This window comes from Balaenoptera borealis, assembly GCF_965194805.1.
Source record: "Balaenoptera borealis genome assembly, chromosome: 1".
Classification (NCBI taxonomy): Eukaryota; Metazoa; Chordata; class Mammalia; order Artiodactyla; family Balaenopteridae; genus Balaenoptera; species Balaenoptera borealis.
This window is the reverse complement of record NC_138860.1, coordinates 194,546,099-194,556,113: the sequence shown is the minus strand read 5'-3', so window position 1 is coordinate 194,556,113 and position 10,015 is coordinate 194,546,099. Positions and strand designations below refer to the sequence as shown.

General features: G+C 40.7%; 1 long non-coding RNA gene across 1 annotated transcript; it reads left to right on the top strand.

Annotated features, from left to right (window-relative positions):
- Positions 1 to 1,661: 1,661 nt before the first annotated feature.
- On the top strand, positions 1,662 to 9,801 carry LOC309623134. The gene is made up of 3 exons (XR_014241264.1): positions 1,662 to 1,969; positions 9,440 to 9,513; positions 9,609 to 9,801. It is a non-coding gene; the product is annotated as an uncharacterized lncRNA (long non-coding RNA).
- Positions 9,802 to 10,015: the final 214 nt, after the last annotated feature.

The following is a 10,015-nucleotide window of genomic DNA, read 5'->3' as shown; positions in this document are numbered from 1 at the left end:
GGCTACGATGCATTTACATCTAAGGAGTAAATGGTGATCCCCCAATACAGCCACGTTAGAGTGCTGGGCTTGCGCATTTGGGAGTATAAAGGGAGTTGGGGGGCCACACTTTCGAAACTGCTTCGACCACAGCACCGCAAGGTAAGTGCTCACAAGTGCCCGCTTTTTTGCTCCATGTAGCTGTGATTATACCTGATCAGGTTACCTGGAGAGGAGAGAAGGCAACACAGCAGCCTTTGCTGAGGGCCTACTAAGCGTAAGGAACTGTGTTAAGGGCAATATGGGAGACAAGATGGCGAGGCCTTTCAAGAAGCTTCTACAAAGAGTAAAAAGACAAGAATATAAGCAATTATGACACCAAAAAAAAAAAAACTAACCTGCAGGATATAAAGCTGAATATAATACGTGCTTACCCCTCTAATTGTTTAGGTCAGTATTATAATTGCAGTTAACAAATAAACATGCTAATTTGTGATATCTCTTCTGTGATTGCCTTGAAGTATTATTTGAAATTTTTGTGGTTGGTTATGTAAATTTTTTTCTTATGTCAGGATTTCTGGGAGATGATTGCGGGAAGAAATTCTCCCATGCATTTGATCCATCTCAGAATGCATCCTCGTTTGCTTATTAATGACCAGTGTCCAGACTGCTCATTCATGGCATGCCTTGTGGACTTCGGGCTGGGTCGTGTCTGACACTGCAGGAGCATCCCTCAGAGGGGTTCTGTAGCTCTAGGAGCTTGCGATGCTTCGATTTCTGGCCACCATCTTCACCAGAATACCTTCTGTCATACATTCACAGGGTTAAGAGAAACCTTGGGGATTTTCTGGTCCATCTGTCTCATTTACAGAAGGAAACCAAAGCTCAAGGAAATTACAACAGCTACTTTACAGAGCTGGCATTAGAAAACCGAGGTTCTGCCTCCAAGTGTGATTTCGTTTGAACCAAGGATTCAGAATATGATACTTAATCATTTAATCTTTTCCTGAGAAAGTTGTGAGAAATTTAGGATATAGCTGGAGATTATTAGGGACTCATAAAAGGAAGAGACCAAGAGTACACGACCAAAGTAGGAAAGCAAGTGTTGAAATGTCTCTTCCTGCCTAAATGGTATTTCACGACATGTTCCCCAGGTTCCATAAAAGTACTGTGTGGTAAATGGGAAGTTTAAGTTAAATTTGATATTGAAAATTATTCAGACTCTTACGGTATCCTGAGATCTTCATGTAGGTTATCAACTTCTGGACTGAGATTCCTTAGTCCCAAATAAGTTATCAGCTACCCTACCTTCATCTTCTCCAAGAGAATATAGGATATTTAAGAGAGTGCCCTTCCTGGACCTCTTAAAGAAGTCTTGCCCATAATTCACAACTTTTCTCTCATTGCCAAAGAATTCAACTTCTGGTCTAAAAGCATCCAAGTTACAATCCGGATCATTCCCCTCCCTCCTTCCTTTCTTTTTTGACCCCTCACGGCCCCCTACCCTCAGCCAGAAGCATCATCTCTCTAAGTCCCCATAACACTTCATTTAGACGCTTACAGAATTTGTATTATTCTTCCTTGTTCAAAGATTTATTTGAGCATTTCCTTTAACTGTTCCTAAATTTTGCATTCCTTTAGGGTAGAGAGTGTCTTTATCCTTTTTTATATCCCCTTAAGGAGCTGACATGGTACTTTGCACACACAGAAGATACTCAAAAAAAATGTTAATCAGTGCTGTAATTACCCAATTATTTAAAGAATGATGACTTAACCGAAGGGAAAAATGGAAAATGTATTTCCATCCCACACCATCCACTGTGTACTATTTAAATGTAGCTAAACTTAGAAAAGTACAAATTCTAGATTTATTTAAACTCTTCATAGTTCATTTGTTCTTTGTTTTGTTTAGTTTTGATTTCTGGAATCACTCTCTCAGAAGCCACTTCATTCCTGAAGGACACTAACCATTGCTTTGGAAACCAAGAAGGTAAGAGTCACTTTCATCTTGATTGGGAATACAATAATTGAAATTAGCAAACAGTGTTCTACATATTCTCATTCTTGCCACACTCAGAGGAATCTGAAACTGATGAAATTAAAATCCATTACTTAAGTATTACTAAAGGCAGATTACAAAATATGCAGCTAAGGAAGCAGGGCTTCCCAAATTTGCTCATCACACTAACAGGAATAAAACACACTGCAGAACTTTGACACACAAGCTCCAGGTCAATATACTTAGGTTGGCCCCAAACATGATGTTCGTAGGCTCAAGATTCAGTCTTCACACAAGTCTAACTTTGCTGTTTTTTGAGCAGAGGCCGCACCCATGAATCCCCTCAGCTGTGTCTTTACTCACAAATGATGCTGAGAGAATAAGGAGAAATGGATTCAAACCTATGTCCACTGTAGTAATAAAAAAAAAATTACTCCCCCACCTCAAGATTTGTGTTTATTGGAAGTAATTCTAGATGAATTAGGACCAAGGAAACCAAAGTATAATTAAGTCATGACCACACCATTGCTGACAAGATGCAGTAGCTGAGAAATTCCCAGGAGAGGGCTGAAAGTTGAGAGCAGTGTCATAGCGCACTGACAGCAGTAAGAGGGGTTGGGGAACACTCAGAAGGTGGTGCTGGAGGTCAGGGAGACTGGGATGGCCATCCCCATTGGAAGACCCCTAAAGACAGGAACAGAGGGGATGGTTGGAGGGACACAGCTGTGTAGGGCTGGAAGCAGGTCAAGCTCTCAAAACCAAGAAGCAGATAATTAGGGGACTTTCTGGGGGTAGAGTTTCCAGGGACACCATGAGTCATGCCAAGAGAGTTGGATGAGACCTAACAAGGGAAAGTTTTATCAGCCAAGAATACATGGTTTTAGCCCTGGGTCCCAGAGTACAGTTGTATAAATATGGGGACAAGATCTGACTTAGCAACCGGACGCACACAGCGTGCGTTGAGGGGCTTCGCTTGACAGTGAGTGGTGAGCCATCGGTGTGAGGAGGCTGCCAGAGGGCAGTCACCACCTCGGGCATGACACCTAGGTCAGGAGAGGTGAGGGCACATGCTGATGGAGGACAACATGTGGTCTGGATGTCACACTTAAGAGATTAACAGGAGTGAGCTCACTGTGATGGTAAAGGAGATGCAGAAGCACATCACGGAAGAAACAGATGAAGACAGCACTGGAGCTACTTAGCCTGGAAAAGAAAAAGCTAAGGAGGGACTTCCCTGGAGGTCCAGTGGTTAAGACTTCGCCTTCCAGGCTCAATCCCTGGTCGGGGAGCTAAGATCCTACATGCCTTGCAGCCAAAAAACCAAAACATAAAACAGAAGCAATACTGTAACAAATTCAATAAAGACTTGAAAAATGGTCCACATTAAAAAAAAAAAAAAAAAAAAAAAGCTAAGGAGAACGCAGAGCAGCCATCAAATGGGTGAAGAGTTGTCTTGTGGGGAGAAGGTTTGAACTCTTTCTGTTGTTACCAAGAGCCGAAAGGAGGATCAAACATCCTGAAGTCACAGAGAGCCAGATTTCAGTTTAAAGCAAGAAGTATCTTTGGCCTGCAGAAACTACCCCAAATGATTTTCCAAAATTTTCAAAAGGGAAAAAAGTCATCTTGAAGGCATGTGAGTAGGCTGGACAACACATTTGCAAGAATATCGCTGAGACAACTCATGCATCATCTAGGCAGTAAAAGTAGGAGATACTGGATTCTGAGTCATGGTTAGAGCTGTGGGTGGAAGAAGAAAAATCTTCCCCTCAACACACGCAGTGACTTGAATCCCAGACGGAAAGTCTTGTTTTTCTAAGAGACCTAAAGGTATAGTTTGACCATGAGTCATTGTAGTCTTTCCCCAACTTCAGACTTCATTCTTATACTACTATCACAAATTTTGCAATACCCATTTAAGACCAGTACTGCTAATTCACTTAATATTTTGATTTACCTTGATTCCTTTTTCTTCTTAGATGTGTTTTTCAAAGTTAGCCTATATGCTTGCTATGAAAGTCTGGACCGTCTATCTCAGCATCAGCTGAGACATTTAGATATTCAAAATCTCAAACTCTACTCCAGCTCTGCTGAATCAGAATATCTATTTCAACAAGATTCCCAGTTGGATTCCTATGCCCACCAAAGTTTGAGAAACACTGCTTTATATCACTACTATAAACAGATATTTCACTGTCTCTAAGTCGTTAGCACATATTATTCTATTTTATTCTAACTTTCTTCACATTTTCACAAAATATTATCTCTAAACTTGGGATGCATCTTATAATCAATGAAAGGAGCACTGTAATTAGCAGGGTGTTTTCCTTTATTAGTGGGACACAAAATAGGTTATCTTACAATCGATGGCATCTTACATTTTGCTAAAATAAGGTAATAGACTTTAATATAACTATTAAAATTAAGAAATAGTTGCCTAAAATCATTTTGTATTGGACCATTGGGACTATGCCATGGTTTTGGAAAGAGTGGCTTTATAAAAGCAAAATAATGCTCCCAAACATCACTGTGTTTGAGGCCCTTGAGAACAATTCAGTTTCCTCAGTCCCAACCACAGAGATTCTGTTGCAGATGATTTTGATGTGGATCAACTTTCGACACTTTGGGTAGCAGGCTGAACACTAAGTCAAGCTAAATGACATCAGATCATACACTTGCAGCCTGATGAGATTCCCTCACACTATAGTGCAACCATTCTCAAACTGTGGCCCATGGATCCTTGGAGATTCCTAAGAACTTTTCAAGAGGTACATGAGGTCAAAACAATTTTCATAATACCCAGATGCCATGTGCTTTCTTCACTGTGTTGACTTAATGATGCAAAAGCAAGGATGGATAGACAATCTGACACTTTATTACAAATCAAGATATGGCACCAAGCTGTACTAATAGTCATAGTATTCTTCACAGCCATACACTGACAGTGAAAAAGAATTTTTTTTTAATTTAAAAAGCCAGCTTCAGGACTTCCCTTGTGGCACAGTGGCTAAGAATCCGCCTGCCAATGCAGGGGACACGGGTTCGAGCCCTGGTCTGGGAAGATCCCACATGCTGCGGAGCAACTAAGCCCGTGAGCCACAACCACTGAGCCCGTGTGCCACAACTACCGAAGCCCACACGCCTAGAGCCCATGCTCCGCAACAAGAGAAGCCACCGCAATTAGAAGCCCGCGCACCGCAACGAAGACTAGCGCTCGCCGCAACTAGAGAAAGCCTGCACGCAGCAACAAAGACCCAACGCAGCCAAAAATAAATATAAATAAATAAATAATTTTTTTAAAAAGCCAGCTTCATTGAAAAATAACCTAAAATTTGCAGCAGTGGAGAGTATTAATTTGATTACATCTCAATTTTATCCACATCTTTATAATATTCTACATGATCAAACAGGAAGTCCATGAAAAGCACTCCTTTTGCACACTGGACTTTGACATTTGTCTCAAGAAAAAACACATGTGCAGTTGTCTGAGTTGCAAGATGAACCAGCCACTTGATTCATGAAGCACCATTTTTACTTGAAAGAATGACTAGCGGACAAACTATTGTTTCTCAGACTTGTATATCTGGCACACAGTTTCTCAAAAAGCAGTGAAGTGTGTTTATCCTTTCAAGGAAAACTACTGACAGTGTTTTTTACTAATGATATAGTTGAGTTTTCAAGCAAAAATTAAAACTTTGGAAGACTTGTATCTACTATCATTAGCTTGACAACGTCCTAATATTTGAATTTTCTAATGAGATCAGTACTGATATTAATGATTGTGATTTTTTATACTGTATAATGAAACGTGCCAATATTTGGAAGTTCTGTATAATTCAGTGAACAATATTTTCCAAATGATCAATGTATGATGTTTACACATGGGTAAAAGTTTCATTCAACGTTCAACACAGACCAACAGATCATAATGTTTGTTGATATGGTTTCAGATTCCACATTGCAACTAGCCTTTAAGGAACTACCACAGAAACTACCACGTGTCAAGTTTTGGTATAGTATCTAAAAAGAATATCCGCAATTATTTGAAAGGGTAATTAAAATACTCTTTCCTTTTCCAAATTATATATCTGTGAAAGATTTTCTATATCTACTTTAACCAATAAACAAACAAAAAAAAAAACAAAAAACCATACAGCAACAGACAGAATACAGAAGCAGGCATGAAAATCCATCCATCTTCTACTCAGCAGACATTAAAGTGAGTTGCAAAAATGAAAAACAATGGTACTCTTGCCACTAATTTTTTTGTTTTGGAAAATATAGTCATTTTCATAAAAATATGTCATTAATGTTAACATGCAATGAATTTGATAGGAACTTTAAATGAATTAGATTTTCTCAATTTTGACTTCTAATACCATAAATATTGGTAGATATGACCTGCATAAACCAAACTCACTGGGTTCTCAATGGTTTTTAAGAGTGTGAAGGGGTTCTGAGAAAACAAAGCTTGAGAACTGCTGCTGTCGTAAAACTCACTTAAGCCACAAAAGTAGGGACTATCTTCACAGATGAGGAAACAATATGGATGAATTCTTCCTCTCCACCAGGCAGTAACTGAGAAAATTTAAACTGCATGAAGCCTGCAAGCCAGAGGTCCTCTTTGTGGTGCTACATTGAGTTCCAATCTCTTAACTATGAAAACTTAACCACGAGCACACAGATGGTTCAGCAGAGCCGCTGGCCAAAGTAAAATTGAAATGCAACTTATCCTGAATAAGATCCAGAGGGAAGCAGTTGCTCCTCTTTCTGTAGGACTAGATCCCCCCAGAATCTCAAGGAGGGATATTGAAACAACAGTCAGTTACCAATGAAGAGTAATTTCATAAAGTGTAAGATTGAGGGCGGGGGAAGTTCCAAGGGACAACCATAAAATGTTCAATTTTCCCACTTCTAATAGGAAACATAAAAGGCTTTATTCAAAACATATGACCTATTTCTTAAGAGAGATATGGGGATATATGTGTGTAATTGAACTCCATTTTATGGTCACTTACAGAAGAATGTATGGAAAAGAAAAAGCAGAGAAAGAAAGGGAGAAGGGGAAGAGTTGTGGGGAAAAGAAGTAGAGGGTCAGGAAGGATACGGGAAGAGGTCCAGAGGGAACAGGAAAAGCAAATGCAGATGAGGAAAAGGAACCAGAAAAGTCACACAACCTGCAGGGGCCTTAGAAATGAGCTAGGCTTGCTTCTTCATTTTAAGTGAGATTAGTGGCCCAAAGAAGTTAAGTGGTTTGACCAAGTTCAGTGCCGGGACTTTAAGCCAAATTTTCTAGCTTCTAAGCAAGGAAAACACATAAAGAGAAGGTCTGTGAAAGGGGATGGTTTGGAAAGAAGTGACAGGGGGGGATGAGCGGGAGGGTGGACAGAGAGAGAGAGGCAGAAAGATACATAAACACACCATACACGCACATGCACACACACACACACGCTAAGCAGTGAGTTCTAAAGCATTTATTAAATTAAACACTGTTTGTCACACCCCGACACTGCTACACATAACTAAAGTTTGGAGACCCCTGCCTTAAGCCCAGTACTTCTCAACTCTACTATGCCTAGAAATCACCTGGAGATCTTGTTAAAGTGCAGATTCTGGTTTTGTAATGCGGGGTGGTTCTGAGATTCTGAATGTCTAACAACTCCTCGGTGATGCTGATGCAACATGTTCAAGGACCACTCTTGGAGTCAGAAGGCCTTACACCAGCAGTTCTCAGAGTGTGGTCCCTGGACCACAATGATGAATTCACCATCAGCTGATGAATGCACCACGAGCATTGCCTAAGAACTTGCTAGAAATGCATATTCTCAGGCCCCATCCCATACCTACTGAATCAGAAGCTCTGGGGGTGAGGCCCAGAAATCTGTGTTTTAACAAGGTCTCCAGGTAATTCTGGTGCATGTTAAAGTTTGGAACCATTGCACTAGGCCATAATGTCTCCTATCACCTTGTTGCCTGTAATTGGCTAAACAAGTGTGGCAGTACTTTATGTTCAAGTCATTACTTTTCACTGGGCTATCTGAACTTTCTACTAGGAATTATCAACACTCACCAAGAGGAACATCTCAATCTTGCCAACTATTCAGTTGGATTTCATGTCTGATGTCTAAAGGAAAAGATTCTCCTTGGATACAGAGAGTCTAAATTATACTCCCAGTTAAATGCCACCCATATCCCACCCCACTCCGTTCCCACAATGATAAAAATCAGTGTTCCCAAATCTGAGTAGTTTAGAGGAATTTTAAGAATCATGATACGGAAATGAACAAACCAAAAAACCTCAGCTCTCCTATGTCAAAAGAAAACCAAACTTTCACTTCAGGGTTTGGAGGAAGCGGTTTAGAAAGGCCACCACTGACAAAACGGTGCACTGTTAGTGGAGATGTAAATTTGTGCAGCCACTACAGAAAACAGTATAGAGATTCCTTTAAAAATTAAAAATAGAACTACCATATGATCCAGCAATTCCACTTCTGGGTATATACCCAAAGGAAATGAAATTACTATCCCAAAGAGATACTCCCACGTTCATTGTGGCATTATTTAGAATAGCCAAGACATGGAAACGATCTAAGTGTCCACTGATGGATAACTGGATAAAGAAAAGGTCATATATAATGGAATATTATTCAGCCATAGAAAAGAATGAAATCTTGCCATTGGCAACAGTGGACCTTGAGGGCATTATGCTATGTGAAATAAGTCAGACACAGAAAGACAGATCCTGTATAATCTCACGTATATGTGGAATCTTAAAAAACCAAACTCATAGCAACAGAGCAACTGGTTGAAAGGGGTTAAAAGGTACAAACTTCCAATTATGACATAAATAAGTTCCGTGGTTGTTAAGTACAGCATGGTAACTGTAGTTAATTACACTGTGTTGTATATTTGAAAGTTGCTAAGAGAGTCGAGCTTAAAAGCTCTCATCACAATGGCTTCCCTGGTGGTGCAGTGGTTGAGAGTCTGCCTGCCAATGCAGGGGACACGGGTTCGAGCCTTGGTCTGGGAGGATCCCACAAGCCGCGGAGCAACTGGGCCCGTGAGCCACAACTCCTGAGCCTGCGCGTCTGGAGCCTGTGCTCGGCAACAAGAGAGGCCGCGATAATGAGAGGCCTGCGTGCCGCGATGAAGAGTGGCCCCCACTTGCCGCAACTAGAGAAAGCCCTCGCACAGAAACGAAGACCCAACACAGCCATAAAAAAAAAAAAAAATATCATCACAAGAAAAAGAAACTGTAAGTGAAGGGATAGATGTTAAGTAGACCTAATGCTGTGATCATTTTGCAATATATACATATATCAAATCATTATGTTGTACACCTTAAACATATACAGTGTTATATGTCAGTTACATCTCAATAAAACTGGTGGGGCAGGTGGGTAGGAAAGGCCACCACTGTGTCCTCAGGACTCACTGGACACATCCTCTTGTGTCTGTCTCCAGGCGACGCCGGGGTGAGCAAGAAGGGCGGGAAGAAGAAGGGCTCCTCTTTCCAGACCGTGTCCGCTGTGTTCAGGGTTTGTTTTTTGGCAGCTTCCACATTCGGTTGTATTTCTGCCCAGTGCAACGGCGTTTGCTAAGGTTAATGTGCTTCTTCTGGTTTGTGTCTCAGGAAAATTTAAACAAATTGATGGCCAATTCAAGGAGCACTCATCCTCACTTTGTGCGATGTCTGATTCCCAATGAGACCAAGACTCCTGGTGAGTAAGAATCCATCAGAACAGGACTCCCTGAAACGTATGCAAAATTCTGTGGGTGTGGGTGTGGGTGCACACGTGAGTATGTACATGTGTCTGTGTGCACGTGCATGTGTGTTTCCCTGAGGACAGGCTCATGAGAGCCTTTATCACTTCTCAGTCTATGAAATAGGGCTGCCAGATTTGGCAAATTAAAACCACGAGACGCCCCATTAAATTCGAATTTCAGATGAGACAATGAAAAATTTCTTAGTATAAATATGACCCATGCAATATTTGGGATATACTTATACTAAAAAAAAAAAAAAAGCATTTACTGTTT